This window comes from Podarcis tiliguerta, assembly GCF_965153285.1.
Source record: "Podarcis tiliguerta genome assembly, chromosome: 1".
Classification (NCBI taxonomy): Eukaryota; Metazoa; Chordata; class Lepidosauria; order Squamata; family Lacertidae; genus Podarcis; species Podarcis tiliguerta.
In genome coordinates, this window is record NC_139534.1 from 79,937,152 (window position 1) to 79,959,810 (window position 22,659).

Consider the following 22,659-nt stretch of genomic DNA (forward strand, 5'->3'; position numbering starts at 1 on the left):
GGAATTAAGATCTCCGGAAGAAATATCAACAACCTCAGATATGCAGATGACACAACCTTGATGGCAGAAAGTGAGGAGGAATTAAAGCACCTTTTAATGAGGGTGAAAGAGGAGAGCGCAAAATATGGTCTGAAGCTCAACATCAAAAAAACGAAGATCATGGCCACTGGTCCCATCACCTCCTGGCAAATAGAAGGGGAAGAAATGGAGACAGTGAGAGATTTTACTTTCTTGGACTCCATGATCACTGCAGATGGTGAGAGCAGCCACGAAATTAAAAGACGCCTGCTTCTTGGGAGAAAAGTAATAATAATAATAATAATAATAATAATAATAATAATAATAATAATAATTTATTTGTACCCCACCCATCTGGCTGGGTTTCCCCAGCCACTCTGGGCGGCTTCCAACAAAGATGAAAAATACACTAAAATGTCACATATTAAAAACTTCCCTGAACAGGGCTGCCTTCAGATGTCTTCTGAATGTCAGGTAGTTGTTTATCGCTTTGACATCTGATGGGAGGGCGTTCCACAGGGTGGGCACCACTACCGAGAAGGCCCTTTGCCTGGTTCCCTGTAACTTGGCCTCTTGCAGTGAGGGAACCACCAGAAGGCCCTCGGAGCTGGACCTCAGTGTCCGGGCAGAAAAGCAATGACAAACCTAGACAGCATCCTAAAAAACACAGACATCACCTTGCCAACAAAGATCCGTATAGTTAAAGCTATGGTTTTCCCTGTAGTGATGTATGGAAGTGAGAGCTGGACCATAAAGAAGGCTAATCGCCGAAGAATTGATGCTTTTGAATTATGGTGCTGGAGGAGACCCTTGGGAGTCCCATGGACTGCAGGAAGATCAAACCTATCCATTCTTAAGGAAATCAGCCCTGAGTGCTCACTGGAAGGACAGATCCTGAAGCTGAGGCTCCAATACTTTGGCCACCTCATGAGAAGACTCCCTGGAAAAGACCCTGATGTTGGGAAAGATGGAGGGCACAAGGAGAAGGGGACGACAGAGGACGAGATGGCTGGATAGTGTTCTCGAAGCTACCAGCATGAGTTTGACTAAATTGCGAGAGGCAGTGGAAGACAGAAGTGCCTGGCGTGCTCTGGTCCATGGGGTCACGAAGAGTCGGACACGACTAAACGACTAAACAACAACAAATTTTTTGTGTGCATCAGAGGCATAGCATGCATGCAAATGTTTTCTCGACATAAAGGTAAAGATACCCCTGACCGTTAGGTCCAGTCGCGGATGACTTTGGGGTTGCAGGGTTGCGGCACTCATCTTGCTTTATTGGCAGAGGGAGCTGACGTTTGTCAATAGACAGCTTCCAGGTCATGTGGCCAGCATGACTAAGCCACTTCTGGCCAACCAGAGCAGCACACGGAAACGCTGCTTACCTTCCTGCCAGAGCGGTACCTATTTATCTAATTGCACTTTGACGTGCTTTCAAACTGCTAGGTTGGCAGGAGCAGGAACCGAGCAACAGGAGCTCACCCCATCGTGGACATTCAAATCACTGACCTTCTGATTGGCAAGCCCTAGGCTCAGGGCCACCCGCATCCCGAAATAGTTGTTTTGATTTCTTCAAACCACCTGCTTCCTGAATAACTCAGCTGGAATTGGTGAGACTACTCTTGAGTAAGTGGTTTGCAAAAGAGAACTTAATTGGGGGGCAGTATGGGTGGAAACCCACCATGATGGAAGGCATTTTTGGTCAGTTGGGCAAAGTTTATCTCTGACAGCTAGCACTGCCTTTGGAGGAACTGGCCTCCACCAGAGTTATAGAGCACTTTCAGATGACCTGTTTATTGAGCATTTATCCTGATTTGTTTGCAGGGAGATGAGGCACAACTGGCTATTTAATGAACACTCATTCTGATTTACTTGCTGGAAGGTTAGATAGCGTTGCACCAAAGCAAGAGTTATCCCACACTTTCCAGGGTATTTTACTGTCTCTTTATCGCAAAAAGTTCTGTATTTTGGGGGGAGCAAGTTCATTGTTCAAGACCTCCCAATCCATTATAATTGTGCAACCTAGATTTGCCAGCATGTGGTTGAATCCCACCTGGTTTTAGCAACCATTTGGGAGTGCCTGTTGTCATTAGTCATCAAACTTTGGGCTAAGAAGAGACTGCCCCACACCCCATGGTGATTTAGTGTTCTTGCTACCATCTCAGGTCACAATTACTTCAATTTTCCCAGGGCTGGCAGAGAAGCGGAATAAAGAGGGAGCGGCTCAGGGGTCAACCAAAGAGAAGAGAAGGATCCCCTGGGGAATAAACATTCAGCAGCTAATGAAGTGTGAATCCAAATGGAGGAAGGGGGGAGTGAATGGCAAGACATTCATGAACTGTAAGAGCTACACTTTAGAACATGATGGCTGCAGTCCATCTAGCTGAATGACTAACAAGGAGTGTGGCTTGATAAAGTGAGATAATCGATTGTGCGGGCTGAGGATTTTTGTGCTGTCTTCTGAATTCAATAGAGGGGGAGGGAGGGTTGCAAATGCTTTGCTTTACGGCTTTGCTCATGTGTATCTGTCCTGTTTGTAGCATGGATGCTTGCGGATGTAAACGAGGTTTGGACCTGAGAAGGACGGGAAATGGAATCTCTCTTGAAATATTTTGTCTCTTAAGGGTAATAAGTCAAATGCTTTAAAATAACAAAATAGCACAGCTGAATCACACCGCTGCAAATGTCTTCGATCCAAGATTCAGGGACGGTAGTGGTAGTGATGATAACTAGTTAGTAGTTGTTGTGCAACATTCTTTCTTTAAAAATAGAAATAATGATGATAATGCCGGGCTGAGTAATCTTAATCCCTAGACGTGCTGGCTAGAGGGTGTTAGGATTTGGGTGAAGGTGCCTCCCCACTAGGGGATAAGAGTTCAGGTAGCAATGAGGGGACATGTCACCGCAGAGGCCCCTGTTGTCCATGAAAGGTTTTTCAGGTGTAGGTCTACAGAAGCTGGCATTAAGCCCTGAAACATGGCATACCAGGGGGTGGGGGGTAGGGGAGGGAGTCAGGTTGAAGAGGCATTGGATTTACTGAACCCCCAAACCCTGCTTCTCTGAGAGGCTCGAGGACTAGGACCATTTCCTGGAGCTGTCATAAGTAAGGGGGGGGGGTAAAAATGTGGAGGGAAAGAATACGCATTATCCTCTTACCCTGGTAGGGATTGTCTACCACTTCACTGCCTGTACCATTTCGGATTGTCCTGCAAATCAGACTGCAATGAAATGTGGTTTTTTTGCAATGTCAAATGTGTTTTTTCTCTGGTTGCTTGAAGAACCAGTCTGGTCCCTTTCAAAACCATTGTACTTTAAATGCCAGGCTATTTTTTTGAAATCTGATCTAAGTATTGCATGTCACGATTAGCATTTGCAGACATTTTTCCTAACCAGTATTGATTAGGAAGCTTCATCTTGCAGTGTGAGCTTATGGATGTTTCCTTAGTATTGCAGCCTTAGATTTGTATAATTGTAGATTTCCTTAGATCAATCAATATACATAATGTTAAATTATGATGGCGAGAAGGAAAGGCAGGTTTCGTTTCAATTCTTTCACCACAGCTGCAGATTTACTGGACAAGAATGCAAACTGACTAACAAGCTGCAATCCTGACCCCACCTACCTGGGAGTATGCCCCAATGAATTTAGTGGGACTCAGTTCTGAGTAGACCGGGCTAGGACCTGCTTTTATTATTCTGTCAAAATAAGTTTTATTCTGCTTTTCAATAAAGTGTCTTCAAAGTGCCTTACAAGAAAATATTGTTTCCACTTCAAATCCAAGTATAGCGGGAACCCCTTTCAGACATTCTGAAATAGTGTCAGATTAACAGTGGTGAACGGAGGAAGGAATCTGGGATTGCACATCCCAGATCTTCATGCATTGATCATTCCTTGAGGACACAGTTTTTGTCATAGAGAAACACATTACCTCAAGCTTTGGGTAGCAAAGCGGTCAGTGAAACTGTCCTTGACTGCTGGTATCTGAGAAAAATGAACTTGGCTTCTTGATATGACCCCCCCCCCCCAGCATATTATTTTACTGGGGGAAATGTGCTTTGACCTACTTATTTGTATACAGAATTCACCTGTTGGTTTTCTGTCTGCTAGGCAGCTGTTGAAGGCAGAGAAACCTTTGCAAAAGGACGTGCTGGAAGCACTTTGCAGCAAGATAAACGCTCCACACGCTTTTTTGATTTGTCGCTACAATTCCCAACCATTCCAGCAGGGGGGCTGGTAGCTTCATTCTTTTGTGGGGGGAAAATACCCACACAGCAAAATATAGACACAGCTCTCTCTCACAGATTACAGTAGCTATTGATCAGATTCTCTCAGTGTAAATCCTGCATCTTATTTGACAACTTAGGTGTGCAACAATAACCAGACTGACTTTTGTCTGGAGAAAGAAGTAAATCAAGAGATTGATTTCCCCACCTTCTCTGGAAGGCTGCTCTGTAAGCAAAGCTCTCCTGCTATCCAAACAGATATATTCCTTAGGCTAGGCTAGTCATTGTAGACAAGTGACTCTCAGCATCTGTGTTAGCTGCCGCTTTTCTAGAAAAAGGAAACCTCAACAGAGCAATCAAACCCAAACTGCATCTTAGAAAGCATTCATTTGCACATATAAGGTGGTTCACAGACATTGACTCTAATAGAGCCGTGAGGAAAAGGAGAAAATCTAACATAACAGGGAGGACATTCACCTGAAACCTCCATCCCTAATTTGCTCTCCATCCACATACTGTCATTTTTAACATGAAGTCTCTTACCTGTACTCTTAAAGGCTATATTCCTGGAAAGACTGTCTCACATGAGCATTTAGCCTAACTTGTTTGTGGAAAGATAAGAATGACTGGACCTAATGGTCAGGGGTCCCTTTACCTTTACCTTAAGATGGATGCTGATTATTTAATGAGCATTCAGTCAGATTTATTTGTGGGATGATGTTGTGTCAAGCGTTATCCTACACATTTCTTGTCATTTCCTTATTGCAGAAAGCTTGATCTTTGCCGGTTTGTTTGTGAGAGCTCCAAATCGGCTTTAATTGCACAGCCTGGATTTGCTAGGATGTGACAGCCTGGAAGTGTCCTTAGTCTCAATCTTTCACTGGGTCAAGGCTGGCCCTACCATTAGGCAGGGTGAAGTAGCTGCTTGATGTCGGGTGTCATGAAATGGCAGTAGGTCATTAGCTGTTTAATACTGACTCCCCCCCCTTTTTTTTTTACTGTGAGGGAGAGGTGCTTGTGAGATTGTCTATCTGGGGGAGTCTCTGCCTCAGATGCCAAAATATTTTGGCCAACCTTGGATATTCTTCACCTTTGCTGTTCTGCCTCTGGTGGCAAAGTGTCTTGAGCCAACCCTGGGCATGATTTCAGTGACATGTTGCTGGGCCTCTCTCTAAAAATGCAGCCAAGTTCTGCTTAGTAATAAAAACTCAGTCCCTTCTCTCAAGGTCTTTTTGCCTCCATGGGAATAGTTTGAATGCTCCTGCACATAAAATATATCTATAATGCATTTAGATGCTAGAAAGGTTAAAACAGAGAAAAGCCTGAAATAGGACCCTTTCCTTCAATACAGTATCTTTCCACAGGGAGAAAATATTTTTATGTAGTGAAGCATTCAAAAATATATGACCTGCATTCTGAACTGGTACAGTCCTTGGTACATACAGATTGGCTCTCAAACACAGTGTTGAGAGTTCCTGCTGAACTGACTTTCAGTGGTGTTTTGAGTACAGTGCTACCTCGAGATAAGAACTTAATTCATTCTGGAGCTCCGTTCTTAACCTGAGGTACCACTTTAGCTAATGGGGCCTCCTGCTGCCACCGCATGATTTCTGTTCTCATCCTGAAGCAAAGTTCTTAACCCGAGGTACTATTTCCGGGTTAGTGTAGTCTGTAACCTGAAGCGCCTGTAACCTGAAGCGTCTGTAACCCAAGGTATCACTGTACACATAACTTACAGTGGATCATGCCCTATGCTTAAGTCTTAATCTGTTTCTAGCAATTAATTTTATTTACTCTTTGTAAATTTACATCTGTGCTTCCAGTGAACCATTCATGGAGGTCATGATATAAATTGCATCCGCAGTATATAGATATGTGATAGACCTTACATCAAAATAATTAGGATACATAAAATTACAGAAAGCTAATTAGAAATGTCTGCCAGTGGCATCTAAATATCTGCAGGCCTGAGGATAATCAGACATCTTCTGACAAATTGTTACAAAGCCTCAAGGCCACTGTTTTTGGGAAACATTTATGTTGGAGTGCTATAAACCCATTGCAATGGGCCCATTTGGCTCATAAGCATTGGATTGTATATTAAAATATTTTACCTCACTTTCCTGTCATTCCAGGCCCCTGAAGTGGCTTATATTAAGTTTACAAAAAAAGAAGCAATCATTATTTTTTAGTTATCCATTATTTTATCGTTTTCTTGCTGGCTTCTAAAGGCATCGCTCTTTCGACAAGCTTTCTAATGTCTTTAACCAGTTGGTATCTGTTTCATTTGCACCAATTGTATGCAGAGGCTGCTGTTTTAAACTAAACTTATAATAGGTTTTTTTTTAAACAGTTTTTATATATGTAACTGTTTTGATATATGTTGTTATATTGCAAATCACTTTCTTCTTCATTGGTGATCACTCGTAGCCAAGTAAGATTGTCTTCCATGAACAGTTTTAACAGTTGAGTCCGTAAATGACTGTGGAAGCCAATTCTGGATCCACACATCCTTCCACAGTGGGGACATTTGTTCCCGGGCGGAAGTTGATCACGGTGTGGATTTGCCAAACATGCCTTCCTCTTAGCACATTTCTCCCTTTCATCCTGAGTTTGAGTGTCTTCAAAACCCATGGCACCTTTGGTAAAGACTGTTCTCCAATTGGAGCACTCGCAGGCCAGTGTTTCCCAGTTGTTGGTGTCTATAAAAAGGTAAAGGTACCCCTGCCCGTACGGGCCAGTCTTGACAGACTCTAGGGTTGTGCGCCCATCTCACTCAAGAGGCCGGGGGCCAGCGCTGTCCGACTTCCGGGTCACGTGGCCAGCGTGACATCGCTGCTCTGGCGAGCCAGAGCTGCACACGGAAACGCCGTTTACCTTCCCGCTAGTAAGCGGTCCCTATTTATCTACTTGCACCCAGGAGTGCTTTCGAACTGCTAGGTTGGCAGGCGCTGGGACCGAACGACGGGAGCGCACCCCGCTGCGGGGATTCGAACCGCTGACCTTTCGATCGGCAAGCCCTAGGCGCTGAGGCTTTAACCCACAGCGCCACCCGCGTCCCTGTTGGTGTCTATACTACATTTTTAAAGATTTGCCTTGAGAGAGTCTTTGATCCTCTTTTGTTGACCACCAGCATCACGCTTACCATTTTTAAGTTCAGAATAGAGTAGTTGCTTTGGGAGATAATAATTAGGCATCCGAACAACATGACCAGTCCAATGAAGTTGATGTTGAAGAATCATTGCTTCAACACTGGTGATCTTTGCTTCTTCCAGTACACTGGCATTAGGATGCCTCATGCTAAGCGATTCAGAAATGAAATGAAATGGATAATAATAATAATAATAATAATAATAATAATAATAAATCATCCAGGAACAGAATATGTTTATAGATTAGTGAATATTTTGAGTTTTGTAAGTGCTGAACGTTCCTCTATTGATGGACCCTTCCAGAGTCCAGATAACATAATTTATAATGCATTCAGTGTGAATTGCTTGCACAAATCTTACACAGAGGCTAGGCTATGTTCTGTCTTTATTGAGCATTCATTCTGATTTGTTTATATTACGGTAACATAACAGTGACCATTCTTCCTGATTTGCTTGCAGGGCACTTACATGTCTTCCCATTAATCATTGCTCGTCCCACATCTTTCCATGTTTTTCTGCACTTTCTTAACAACAAAAAGTTATTTTTCTTAAGAACAAAAACTGAAGGTGGGATTCTCCTAATGAGTCCTGTCAGATGAAACCCAGCACAAGTGTGTTTTATTGCGCAATGGGGCTGTCATCCTGTGTGCCCCTAACATTGGCACACTGTGTAGGGCCGTGGTTCCCAACATGGGGCACTCCCCCACAGGGAGGCAAATTGAGTATTAAGGGGGGCTATTTGAGTTATTAATAGTGAATGGCCTTTCAGGCTTCCTCCACGTGAATAGGAGTTCACTTTTTGAATAATAAGAATTATATGTCATGGGGGCGGTGGCATCAGGATTTTAGAGATGCTTAGGTGGGGCATGGCCAAATAAAGGTTGGGAACCACTGGTGTAGGGGGGAAAGTAGAGATTGTTCCATTTGGCAAGGTGAAATGCCAGCCCTGGCAGAACAATTACCTTAGTGAGGCACTTAATTCCTCTCAGAGCATTTACTTTCATTGTGCAAACCCAAATTTGTGCTTGAATGCTCCCACAAGATTGTAACAGTCTGAAGGCACCCTTGTGTTAGTTGTAGTGCCACCATATCGAGACCAGAACACGTTTTTCTTTCCAAGCCAGATACTCTTCCGACTCTTCCTTTATTTTGTCTTCTCAGTTTGGTTAATTAATGAGCTTTACAGCAGTCCAATTCCCAAAATCTTTTGTTGCTGAGATTTGTGACATCACAAGTCTGCAAGCTTTATCCTGCTGCCTAGGGAGGGGGAAGATAATCTATTTCTAGCATTCACCTTGCTCAAGTTCCAACTCTCGTTAAGCTCTGGTGCTGCCACAGCTCCCCATTGGTGGCTAGTGGGTTTTCTGCCAGGATTATGTCCTACACAGTTGTATTCGCTTCGTTTCACTTCGCTTCACTACTACTGATAAAGCCAATGACCACAGGAATATGGGAAATCAAGTGAGAATGGCTTTCCGCTTGTGAGCGTGACCTGAAGCTTTTGCCAAAACGTTGCTTGTCTCCGATAAGTTTCTGTATACCTTTGCATTTGAAGAGTTCGTTTCGCTTCCTGTCTGTGCCACTCATCCACTCTGTTTCCTTTCTGGAGAACCCTGCCTTAGGCAAAGCCTGATCAGATGCAATGAAAGCCAAGGTTCTATTAAGGTTACATGGAAGAGGGAATTTCAGCAGGTGCAAGTTGTCATCCCGTAGTATTGCAGGAGTGTTAAGAGCAGTGGACTTGTAATCTGGTGAACTGGGTTCGCGTCCCCGCTCCTCCACATGCAGCTGCTGGGTAACCTTGGGCTAGTCACACTTCTTTGAAGTCTCTCAGCCTCACTCACCTCACAGAATGTTTGTTGTGGGGGAGGAAGGGAAAAGAGATGGTTAGCCACTTTGAGACTCCTTAGGGTAGTGATAAAGAGGGATATCAAATCCAAACTCTTCTTCTTCTCTTCTTCATGTCTTCTTGGCTGCCATGATGACCATAGGGCTGTCCCAACGCATGTGGCAGGCCACATTCTGGACCTTGTTTCTTCAACTGGGCAAGAAGAGGGTGATCCGGATGTGATGAATATTGACATCAGTCCCTTGTCATCATGGGGAAGCTGTATCCTGTGGGGCTCTCCTTCCACTCACCTCCTCCTCCTCCTCACTGGTGGTGGTGATAGTGGTGCAGCCATTGCTCTTCCCTCATTTGCTGCCTCGCTCACTGGCTCACTCTCCCCTGCATGCAGCTGGCATGACAACAATCTAGTGCAAATACAGAGAAAAAACAATAAATAATAAAAAGAACATCTGTAACCATGTACATGTCTGCCTTTCTGTCCTTCTCTGAGTATATTTTTTTGTGGGTGGGTGGGTGGGTGGGTTATGAGACCCTGGAGTTTGCCCCCCAAGGTCTGGACTTAGCTGCACTACTGCTTATCTCACTTATTTGTTTTTTGTAAATTAGTCCGCTCTCACTACCAGACTATGGATTACATTCTGGCCTAATAAAATGTATCCCCCCCACCCCACCACCAAGCTTCTACAGTGTTCTCTTTCCAAAGTATATCATGCTTCCATAGCATGCAGGCCTTGAATTTTCCTTTATTGGCTCAGGAGCATTGCCAGCAAGGAATTTCTCTCATCAGTTTGTAGGCATAAAGGTACCCCTGCCCGTACGGGCCAGTCGTGTCCGACTCTAGGGTTGTGCGCCCATCTCACTTAAGAGGCCAGGGGCCAGCACTGTCCGAAGACACTTCTGGGTCATGTGGCCAGCGTGACGAAGCTGCTCTGGCAAGCCAGCACCAGCGCAGCACACGGAAACGCCGTTTACCTTCCCGCTATAAGAGGTACCTATTTATCTACTTGCACTTAAGGGTGCTTTCGAACTGCTAGGTGGGCAGGAGCTGGGACCGAAAGATGGGAGCTCACCCCGCCGTGGGGATTCGAACTGCCGACCAGCGTCCCGCGTTTGTAGGCATAGAGACCTGCTATTGATAGTGAGGAAGTGGAAACTACCATGTCTCTTCACTGTTGTGTGAATACCAATGACTAGGTTCATGCATTTGATCTTCAGTCTCATTGACCATACTTTCTGCCTGCCATCACTGATATCCCCATCCAGCCTGACATGCAGTCTAGCAACAAAGCCTTTCCCTGTGCATATATTAACTCCAGTTGATGATAATGCCAAAGGGTTGTCTTCCATCATTGTCTGCATGCAGCTTTCTGCGGCTGTCATATCTTATTCCTGCTGCAGGGCTGTTCCTTGCTCTTGTGCGAGGGCACTGGGGTTAGCTGAAGCCACAGTAGCTTAATGAAATGTAATCTTTTCTGACATCTGTAACATCTGCATCATGGCAAAGGAAAACGCACACCTCCATCGCTCAGATATGAAGGAGCCCAGATTGTGAAGGAGTCTGCTCCAGCCGGTTTAGAGCCCAATAGGCTACAAAGTGAAAAGGTGTTTGTTATGCTGCTGAATTACTATGTATACAAATATTTAAATGCATAGGCTGCCCTTCCACCAGAGGACTCTCAAAGCAGCTGACAACCATCTAAAAATTATGAAGCACAATCAGATAACAGCAATGAACTAAATAAACAAGTAAAACCCTTCACAATACTAAACACACACAAAGAGAACACCAGGCGTCACATTAAAAGAAAAAAAAGACAAAAGCAACAAAAATCCACTATCATAGCAGCAGAGCAATCAGGGACTGGATAGTTGTCCTAGATCAAAGTGTCCTTAGAATAATATATCCTTTGGCAAATTATTAAGGAGGCAGCCAAGCGACAGAGCATAAAGTGTAGGTGCCACAGCTGAGAGTGCTTCCAGACTGTTATTCTTTTCAGCTGAGATTTGAGGACTCAGCTAGATTGGTAAAGAAAAAGTGTTGTATATGTGATATAGCACTGTGACACCAGATGGCGCTGTGGAGTCCCATCTTTCCCTACTGGATTTCCCTGTAAGGATTTACAATGCGTTTAATTGAATCGCTTCTTTAACGTGTCTAGATCCAGCCACATACCAGCAAATCCAAATGAACTGCTGCTTCTCTATGAACTCCCTATCAACCACTCTATGCAGGGGGTTGGACTAGATCAGGGGTTGTCAACCTGGTCCCTACCGCCCACTAGTGGGCGTTTCAGGATTCTGGACTAATTGGTCCCTTCCAACTCTACAATTCTATGATACCTTCAGGCTCTGGACTGATTCTATCCACCCTGACTGACCACTGGATCCTACTGAGCAGGAAGCAGTATATTAGGGCTTCCTGTTTCAGCAGAGTCTTGCTCTAGCATCAAGTTCCTCCTGAGCTTTGACGTCTTCTTGCATCCTTGCACATTCTTGCAGCTTACTCCTCTATTCTGCCTGCCAGTTCATTCTTCGATCCTGACTTACTCTTTGAGCTGACCACTGGCTGGCCCTATGGTTCCAGCTGCCTGTCTGTGACCCAGTCCTCCACCTGCACTATGCTGATAATAATACTGATTTCACCTTCTGTGATTGTTGTTACAAGAATGGCCAAGATACTCCCTGAGCTCCTTGGTGGAAGGAGGATATAGAAATGTTAATGGATTGACAATGAAATACTCTGAATGCTCCAAAGCAGCATTGTTATAAGTTTGTGGGGGGTTAGCGCGGGTGGTGCTGTGGTCTAAATCACAGTGCCTAGGGCTTGCCAATCAGAAGGTCGGCAGTCCAAATCCCCATGACGGGGTGAGCTCCCGTTGTTCAGTCCCAGCTCCTGTCCACCTAGCAGTTTGAAAGCATGTCAAAGTGCAAGTAGATAAATAGGTACCGCTCCGGTGGGAAGGTAAACAGCATTTCCATGCACTGCTCTGGTTCACCAGAAGCGCCTTTGTCATGCTGGCCACATGACCTGGAAGCTGTCTGCAGACAAACGCTGGCTCCCTTGGCCTACAGTGCGAGATGAGCGCTGCAACCCCAGAGTCGTCCAAGACTGGACCTAATGGTCAGTGGTACCTTTACATTTACCTAGACTCCCCCAAATGTGTCCAGTTCTGGGCACCACAGTTCAAGAAGGACACTGACAAACTGGAACGTGTCCAGAGGAGGGCAACCAAAATGGTCAAAGGCCTGGAAACGATGCCTTATGAGGAACGGCTAAGGGAGCTGGGCATGTTTAGCCTGGAGAAGAGGAGGTTAAGGGGTGATATGATAGCCATGTTCAAATATATAAAAGGATGTCACCTAGAGGAGGGAGAAAGGTTGTTTTCTGCTGCTCCAGAGAAGCGGACACGGAGCAATGGATCCAAACTACAAGAAAGAAGATTCCACCTAAACATTAGGAAGAACTTCCTGACAGTAAGAGCTGTTCGACAGTGGAATTTGCTGCCAAGGAGTGTGGTGGAGTCTCCTTCTTTGGAGGTCTTTAAGCAGAGGCTTGACAACCATATGTCAGGAGTGCTCTGATGGTGTTTCCTGCTTGGCAGGGGGTTGGACTCGATGGCCGTTGTGGTCTCTTCCAATTCTATGATTCTATGAAATTCCTGGAAGCAGGAAATGGTTAGAATTCAACCAAGTCCCATGAGTGTTTGGACGTGGAGGGATTCAGTTGCTGAGTATGGCTGAGTTGTTGAGCAAACAAAGTCAGGCGCCATTTGCAGAGACTCTGTACCAGGCAGCAGAGGGCTGAGTCCCCTTCTTCAGCTCTGTGTTGGTTAGCAGAGTTGCATTTAGGATTGCCGTTTGCCTGATGTGAACTGGGGGGGGGGAGGAGTCAGCCTGCAAGTGGCAGCAGGCTGCAGAAAGGGGGGTCAGAGCACCACGTTGGCTGACAGTTTGAATCCAGGACTGTGGCCATGGAAGAAACAGGACCCACCTGGAGTGTGCTATTGGAAGTGCCTCCATCATAGGCTCAGGTTGTATATATGTGTAAATAAACCATATATCACAAAGACACCACTGTCTCTTCTGTGCCTCATTTTTCCAAAAGGAAACACAGACCCTGGTAAGGGCACCTGGAGCTCCCTGAAATCTCGCACTGCTATGGAGATTGGGGGTGGCATGTAACAATATAAATCCTAAGACTATGATGAGGGTGATTAATCGAGGCACTCAGGAAGCATAGTGGAAATTGGTTGCATACTATTTTTTCCCCAAGAGTGGAAATATACGAGCCGCGAGTTCTGAAAAGGAAGCAATCAAGGATGAGGAAGGAAACTGGCGAGCAAAGACGAGCTGTCGAATGTTTCACAAAGTGCTTATTCCGTCACTTTTTACAGGCAGTACTGATAGGATATACAGCCTACAAGCAGATTTAACACACATAAAGTGATGCTTCTTGTAGGCATGCATGAAATAGATCAACCGTCCAGAGTAGTTTCCCTTCCCCACCCCAGTCCTCCTTGCCAAATCATCCTCATGTCTGCTCGTTTGGAAATTGCCATGATCATCCACACTCATTCACTGTCTCCCATGACATGTGCGTAATCAGTTCCATAGCCTGTTCCCTTCCCTCATTCTCCATTTATATCAATGTCACCTCACGTTCTTTAATATTCCAGGCAAAAATTCAGCTTCTAAGCATTTTGGATGCCATATATTCTCCTCCAAGCTACCTGTATAGCATACAGGCTTTTTTCTGTCACCATGAAAAACAGCTTCGCAAAGGCCCATCAGCAGTCATAGTGCAATTCCTCTACTCCTTCCAATTTCTGTGTCCTATTTGCTCAGCCCGACATATTTATTACTAGTTTCAGTCTTGCATGATCAACCTATCTAATGTGCTGTGCAGTGCAAAGCAGTAGGGAGAACTCAATAAAGGCAAGTCAGGAGTGCCAAGCTATTCCTTGGGGCTTTAGAAGAGGGAAACACTGCAACCATGAGTTTGTTCCCCTGCACTATGCTAACAATATGCCTGCCGATATTTCTTGCTAAGGAGCAAGCCCAAGATTACTTGGCAGTGGATACTGAGAGATTTTCATTATTTACAATGGGAGATGGTTCCCTTAATACCTGCAGCCAAGTGTGTAAGCTCAAAGGGATGTGGGTTTTTTTCCTGAAGAAGGTGCCAATTTAAACAGCAGGAAAAGGATGTGAGACAGGGGACTCAACATCTACTGGGACCAAGAGGAAAAGCATAAATTTTCACTTGTAGAATTTTGTACTAGCCCCAAATGCCAAGTGAGTCAAAACAGATATAGCATTGGGTGTTAGAACTTAAGTCTGCAATTCTAAACTTGAAACTAAGTTTCGCTGAAATCAGGCTAATGTGCATAGAAACTGTGCTTTTTGTTCCATAAACACTACCTGAAGATTGGCACAATTGGAAGCTACTCTATGTTGTGCTTTTGTTTATATTTTTAAATCTGTTTTCCGAACTGGTGAAAATGCAGAGCAGAGAGAACCCCCAGTGAGATGGAGTCAACTTTTGCCTGGGTTACCTTGATTTTGCCACATGTAGAATGTGGTTTGGATTAGTTGCTTGAGTCCTTTGGCACTGCAGCATATCTACATTGTCTCTTTTCTATGTTTGTTGAAAATTGCAGATTCTACATTGCACTGATCATGCAGGTTAATCTTTCAAGAGACTAATATATGAAGCATCCAGTCTTTATGCAAGGGACTGATCTAGGTAACTTTTAGATACACCAAACAATGATTATGTATTTTCTTTTAACAAGGCACAAGACAAGACTATGACACAATTCATGCAGGAACAATTCAATTAGTGTGATCATGTTGATCATTCAGAGATCCAAAAACAGGATGTTCTCTTTTGTTTACAGTGTGGGGATACAGAATCACAGATAAATGTTGACCATGTAAGAATTCCTTAACAACGAATCCATTGGCTGAAGGCATGAAACAATTTGTGTTCATTTCAAAGCATGGTCAAAACCAATAATTTTTGGAAGTGAATTTCCTTGTAGGGATCATGGTTTGATCTCCTCTCCTTCTGCCTTATTATATTTTATAATTATCCTTTAAATTAAAACCTGTACAGTGGGAAAAGAAGCAGGGTAATCATGAGAACATATGAAAGGGTGTGAATGTTCCTTTTCAGTGCTCCAAAACTGATATGTAGTAACCACTGCTGCTGTCTCAGGCACAACAGAAAGAGATAGGGCGAAAGTAAGCCACTACGGTCTTTGCTCTCCTAACTAGTACAAACCAAAAACTTAGAGATAAGAGAACTCACAGGTGTCAACACATAATGGAATTGTTTTTATTCTTCCTTGGGAGAGTATGTGAACTCCACTGGGCAAATTCCAAGGACTACCAACGTTATCCCTAGGCAGAAGCTGGGAGTGCTCCTAAAGAAGTGGGAAAAGCAAACCCCTTAACCAAAGTGCTGTTGATACATGTTATCTCCCTGGATTTGTTATTGAGTGTTGCTGAGAAGCCCAGCGTCTCAGGGTAGCTGCACACTGGATCAGCTCTGCTTAAAGTCCTACCTTCAATTATCTCTAGACACTGACATATCATCTGGTCTCAACACTTGGTTAAAGTGGATTCCTCCTGTGGAAAAGAGGCCCTAAAGTGTCCAGGAGATTAATAATACTGCTTAGCATTTATAGTGTGTGTTCTGAGTGTTCAAAGCATCTGACATGCATTATGCCATTTACCCTGACAATACCCAATTAGGGCAGGTCAGTATTGTTATCTCCATATTGCAGATGGGGAGTTGAAGCTGAACAAAAGTGTCATGCTCAAAACTACCTAGTGAGTTCACAGCTCAGCAGAAGATATTTCGGCTGAGGAGCTCAGTCCAATGGGCCCACTAATACCAGGCAGGTGCTTTGTGTAATGTTGCAATCCTATGCATCCCCATCCCCAACAGTAAAGCAGAAGGCACACACAACTCCCCCTACTCGGTGGGCCTCAACCATACAGTTCCTGACTGGAAAAAATATCAAGAGCCACAACATCTCTTTCCACAGTAGAGAGGAAGTAGTGGGAGATGCAATTCAGCAATGCAGGTAAGAACAGATGTGTAGATTGTTTGGATTTTGGCAAAGGCATTTTACGAAACTGCCTAGGCAAACTCGCTTCCACCGCTGAGCGACAGCTGAGTCTTTGAAAGGCAGAAAAGATTTAATCAGTGAGTGATTGTCTATGGTCTTTACACAGTTGTGATTACTTTCCTTGAGAGCAGCACCTCTGAAATCCCTCTGGGTGATTATAATAATGCAGCCTTTAGTATTTGTGCTTCTTTTTGACTCTGATCCCATCAAAGGACCTCAGGCTGTGCCTCCCCCCTCCCCAGCATCTGTTTACTTAGTACCTATGAAAACCATGACACTGTTTCCAATATCTTTTCTTGAGATCATTATTAGCTTTAGTAAGTCTTGTTCAAAATACACTTGTGCACTGTTATTTTTACCAGTAAATGTCTTCAGGTCTGTTTGGATGAACTGATTAAAAAAATAAATAAGCTGGTTTCCAACCCAGCTGCAAGGCTGAGACTACCTTGGTTGCCCTCACCACTTGGATGGGCTACACCAGGAGACGTTTCTTTTTGACCTTTCAGTGGGTTCCAGTACCAGCACCTATTATATCCTTTTGGGTCAATTAGCAGGACATACTGTTTTGTGTTGGCTGAAGAGAAGGTCCCAGATGGTGGTGTTAGCAAGGTGCCCTGAGGATCATCTAGTCCAACCCTCTGGAATATGCAGCTGTCTCATACGGGGATCGAACCTGCAACCTTGGCATTATCAGCACTACACTCCGATCAACTGAGCTATCCATTGGATTAACTCGTTATTGCTTTCTGCTAGCTAACAGGTGAGTGCTGTAACCTTAGATCATGTGACAAAGGTATTTGGTTGCAAATCTCCATTTTAAAGGGAGTTGCTTTTGAGTCTTTCATCTCAAACCCTGTGGAAGTAAGGAGGTCTAAATGACCCTCTTGGAGGGAGGGAGAAAACATCTCCGGAGAAAATGGGCCTTTGCTTATAGGTCCAGTTAGTGTTACGATATGGATGCAATGCAGCTGCAAACTGCTAGCTTGAAAACAAAACATGATGGGAATGTTGGGACTGTCCATGGGAAACAGTGGGACAGTCAGTTCACAGGGCAATGCACCGGAATTAGCTCAGAGTGTAATATGAGCCCTTCCTCTTACGTATGTACAGGAAGTACAGGAAGTCTTTGTCACTTGACTGCTGGAGTTTGAAGAGTACAGACATGTTTTCTGTAATGCTGCAAAGACAGAAATAAAAGCATGTAAATACGTTTCTGTCTATCTCCTTTTCCCTGCCGGGGGAGCAGGAGGGAGTGGGTGTGTTCTTCCCACGTTTGGGAAGAATCGCCTATCGAGACCTAGCCTGGATCTTGCTGGGGAATGCAGCCAGGGAGGTCAACAGGAGACCAAACCGGGTGCCTGGGAGAGTTGCCAGTTTCTCCCTATATAGGCTTGATTTCCGGCAGTTAGATCATTTCATATTTTCTAAGGTGCTGGGCCTGTGCTGGGCAGCACAAGATGTTGTATGGATATTTTTGGATGTATCATTTGATGGGTCTGTTTTGTTTTGAAGAATTCTGCAAGTAAAAGTTTTAATAATATTTTTATGGGTCTGGACAATGATTTCTTCCAAAGGGAGTCAGTTGTTATGTTTCTAGTTGCTTCAAGCTGTGCAATATTAGTATCTGCAATATTCTGCATGTAAAGGATGAGCTTCACCACTGAGCTGTGGTCCATCCTCTCAGGTATGGGCCTGCCTGAGAATGTCATTACATTAGTGAAGCTGTGCTTTATGGCCTGCTGAATTGTGGTGATGAGCACAGAAGACAGGCCTTTTCAGCTTTGTCACCCAGATCGTAGTTTCTCACTGAACCCAGCTACTATATTTTACCTGACAGTTTTCAATGACTGCAAAGCTGAATATTTCATAAACAACAGCTCTTGTGTTCAAGTCAGTTGCTGGATTGGTAGTACAAAACAATGAGCTAAAGCCTTTTAAGTTGAGATCTCTCCCAGTCTGCATCAGTATTGGAAATGTTTTAAATATGTTTTTATTGCTTGGACTTTGCCAATGTGGACTCATTTGGGTGGAAGGGTACTTCATATGGGGGGGGGGAGGGAGGGAGGTGTGGCTTGAGAAGACAACTCAATGGTAACCAGGCCTTCTCAAGCGTTGCTTCCGTTTTTGAAATGATCTCACTCACCGTAACATCATAACAATTTCATTTACCTTCTTGAATGGACATTTGATTCTTTTTTGCCTTCACTAAGATTTCAGCCATCTCCCTTTAATTCAAAGGCCTCTACTATTGCAGCATGTGGAGGTTATAAATCTTTCCATACTCCTCCTCAGGGAGGGGGCATAATGGGCACTCTAAAGACTCTGAGATGGCGGAAGCTAAGAAGAGTGAGGGGATGGCTCATCAAAGAGGCCCCTGGAGAAGTATTTGCCTTTGTCAGCTCTTGAAAGATGACCGGCTGTTAGATTAATCGTCCATAAAATATCATTTAGGCCATAGCGGTTTAGCTAAATATGTGGTCTTAAGAATTTCCTATGTTCCCCTTTTGGTTTTACCACAGATAAGAATAAAGAAGCCCAAGTTGGATATATCAGCTTTTTTATTGTGTATACTTTGAAGAGGAATATTCTGTCAAATATCCTGTCATACAATTTTACTGCATTTTATTATGAAAGTCATGACCACAGACTGGCCCAATATTCACCGTCTCACTTGACACACATTTACCCTAACAAGCAAGTGTGACTCTAGTTCATTTGAGTTAAGCTGCTATTGGAAAGTGACAGAAAAAGAGCAGTCCATGGTTGATGTCAAAACCAATGCTGCTTTGCTTGCACCTTTACAGAAAGTCACTGCTGATCATTTCATAGCACTTGTGTGGATGGAAGATATGAGGAAAACATCACACCTGGATCAGTATGATGCAGATATACAGAGGAGGCCAAGACTCACTCCAAATAACATCTAGTGATCAGGAAAGGCACTAATTCTCACCAGCTGTTGCAAATGAACAGGGTGAGGTCTAGGCACTTTGTAGACTTGTTATGGTAACTGTTAATGAGGTAAATCTTTGCTGTCACTTCAGATTTACGCATGGGAAACTGAGCCTGATAAATAGAGCATAGAGCGCTTTCAGGTCTAACACTGTCTGAACAGATTGCATATTTTATTTAGTAGATTTTATTTAAGAGATTGCATGGTATCTTCACAAGGTGGCGCACAACATGGCCAATGACAAAAACACAATCTATTAATGTCTGCAACATTAAGCAGCAATAACAATAGGACCACATTAAAATTAGCAGTAGAAGATACAACAGTTAATAAAACACAAATGCTGACCAGAACCAGAAAGCCAACAAATAAGGGGCTGTATGTATTTTCATGTGTACCAGCTGAAGTTTCCAAATGGCCTTCCATGGCAGTCCCGTCGTGTAGAGCACATTAGAGTAATCTAACCAGGCCATAACTAAAGCATCCATCACTAAGCAAAATGGGAGGCATGGGAACTGAAATTCAGCAACATCTGTACACATGATGTACTTGTTAAAACCATAGGCTCATATACTAAGAGGAAAAAAGAAGCCAAATTCTCCAGTTCTTTGGACTTGATCTTACTGCTACCCAAGATACAGAAGTAGAAGCTGTTCCCACTTGCAATTGTAACAAAGATCCATATCCCCGCCCCCACAAATAATCTAAATGTGAAAAGCTTTATTGTCCTGAACTGCTACTAAATTGAGCCGACCTGCCTTGCCTATAATCAGACTGTAATATTGTGGTGGTTATGCAGTTAAACATTTGTCCAAGCCACAGCCCTGCCATCTGCTCCATATAGAAGGTCACCCTGCAGCTCGCTCCCATTTCTCATCTCCTTTATTCCCGAAAACAGGGAAAGGCCTATTTGAACTATTGTTAATTAAACATTTATGATGAATGAGGAAAAGAACTTAAGGCCGTGGCGGCAGCATTTCTAATCTGCCCTTTTTCAAGGCAGAGACTCAGTGGTGAAAAGAGTAGGCTGTTCCTTCCTGAACGCACAGTAGCCACAAGCAATATAGTGCACATCTATGGGAAAGTTTGTAGCATTTCTCTGCTGGGGAGGGAATGGAAGTTTTATGGAGCTAGGCTAATGGACGGTTAGGAAGTAATGGACGGAAACTAGGTTTGCAGAACTACAAATATGTAAATGCTTTTGAGCTTTGTTTGTTTTAGTTCCTCGTATTATCACATTCCTCATAGTTCCTCACCCAAAGCAATCCTACTCAAGCATAAGGTTAATAATTGTTTGTTCTTGGTTTGTGTTGTTAAACAAAAAGTGTTGATAAAAGGATGAAGAAAAATCTGTGCTACGAAGGAAATTTAACACAGCCCCTGAGCACACTAGGAGCTTGCTTTGGGTTAGCGTGCTGCTAAATTGCACTTGACTTGCTCCTCTTGCACTAAACCTCTGGGAATTGTGATCCTTGTGGTGTGAAGAGGACTGGAAATTAGACCAATTTGTATGTGTACATATAAAAGGAGCAAATTATTCTCTTTTTTGGCACTTTTTAAAAAGCATGCTTAAAGTAGCAGTTTTCATTTGGAAGACAAGTAGTTTTCCTCTTACTGCAAATAGCTGGTGCAAAGGGTTTTAACTTTGTGTCAGCCACCTTTCCCTTATGCCACGGTCCTCATCTATCTTCATCTCCTCTTTCATACCAGCTCTGCCCCCCTCCCCCCACTCTTAAAGCACTCACTCCAGAGCTAAAGACATGAATGGCATCAAACATAGTTTGACCATTCTTCCCACTGCAGATGCTTAACCAGACTTCACCTGTGTGTACTACAGTAAAGGAGCAGCAGGCATCCTTGGAGGAAACTGATAATCTAGGCCCATTCCAATCTTGGTTCACACCCCGATTCAGGACTGAATCTGCTTTGATTGCCCTGATGGATGGCCTCTATAAAGAGAGGGGTGGAGAGAATGTGGTCCTGTTGCTCTTACAAGATCTCTCATCAGCTTCTGATACCATTGATTATGGTGTCCTGGATCATCTAAAGGAGACGGATATCAGGGGCACTGTTCTGCTGTAGTTCTGGTCTGCAATACTCTGGGGGTGGTTACAGGAGGCCACATTGGATGAGTGCTTCTCGGGCCGCACAGGGCTCTATATTGCCTTTGTTGATATTAAACATCTATACGATGCTCAGAGCAATCATTAGGCCAGGCTTCCTCAACCTTGGCCCTCCATATGTTTTGAGACCACAATTGCCATCATACCTGACCACTGGTCCTGCTAGCTAGGGATCATGGGAGTTGTAGGCCAAAAACATATGGAGGGCCGAGGTTGAGGAAGCCTGCATTAGGCGTTGGGAAGCAAAGTGTCATCAGTATGCTGGAGATACTCAACTCTAATTTCTCTTTAACATCTCAACTGGGAATGCCTGAGAAGGTGCACTGGTGGGATGGATGAGGGCTAATAAACCGAGTCTGAATCATCACAAGATAGAAGCTCTGTGGGTCACTGGTTTCTGTGTTCAGGAAGCTGCTAAGTTACCTGCCCTGGGTGGGGTCACACTCCCACTGAAGGAACTAGTGCATAGTTTGTTGGTACTCTGAATGCTGTCACTAGAGATGCAGGTGTCCTCGGTGACTAGGAGTGCCTTTTCCAACTTTGGTTGGTAAGATGGTTTCAGCCTTGCCTAGATCAGCCATAGCTGTCCATGCATTGGTAACCTCCTGGTTGGATTACTGCAACACACTCTGTATGAAGCTACTCTTGGGGGTTGGTCTGGAGGCTGTAGTTGGTGCAGAATGTGGCTGCTATGTTGCTTGTGGAGCAAACTGCCACCAGCATATAACACTTTACCTACTCGGAAACGTGTGAAGAAGTAGGATCATGTCTGTTGGCCACAGACCCTGAAGCCAGCATAGCTATCTGTTCAGCTCCTCCACATGAGCAGGTACCTTGAGCAGCTCTAAAGTCTGAACTTAAGTCAACTAAGGTCTTCTTCCTTGATGTATGCCAATATCAAAGTCAAATCTATGTCTTTATCACATATTTGCATCCTATCCTTGCTCCACCATGAACATAGGCTGGTTAGTAGGTTAAACTGAGACACTTCTATCCCAAGATAACCCAGCAAGCTTCATGGTTGAGCAAGGACCTGAACCGGGATCTCTCAACTCCAACATGTTATCCGTAACACCACAGTGGTCTGCTGACCAAGTGCTTTCAGCAGTGCCAAGCCTCCAGGAGGATTCTGCATATTCCCCATGGACATCATTCAGTATAACTTAGGAGGACCTTCTCTTTCAGCTCATCTCCAAAGCAA

The 22,659-nt window shown here is 44.1% G+C and overlaps 1 long non-coding RNA gene across 1 annotated transcript in view; it reads right to left on the bottom strand.

The window, feature by feature from the left end:
• Nucleotides 1-7,762: 7,762 nt before the first annotated feature.
• LOC310682619 overlaps nucleotides 7,763-22,659 on the bottom strand; it is a 57,222-nt gene continuing 42,325 nt past the window's right edge. The window contains exon 2 of the long non-coding RNA XR_014514056.1: nucleotides 7,763-9,647. This is a non-coding gene — a long non-coding RNA (uncharacterized lncRNA). The remainder of the gene's footprint in view (nucleotides 9,648-22,659) is intronic.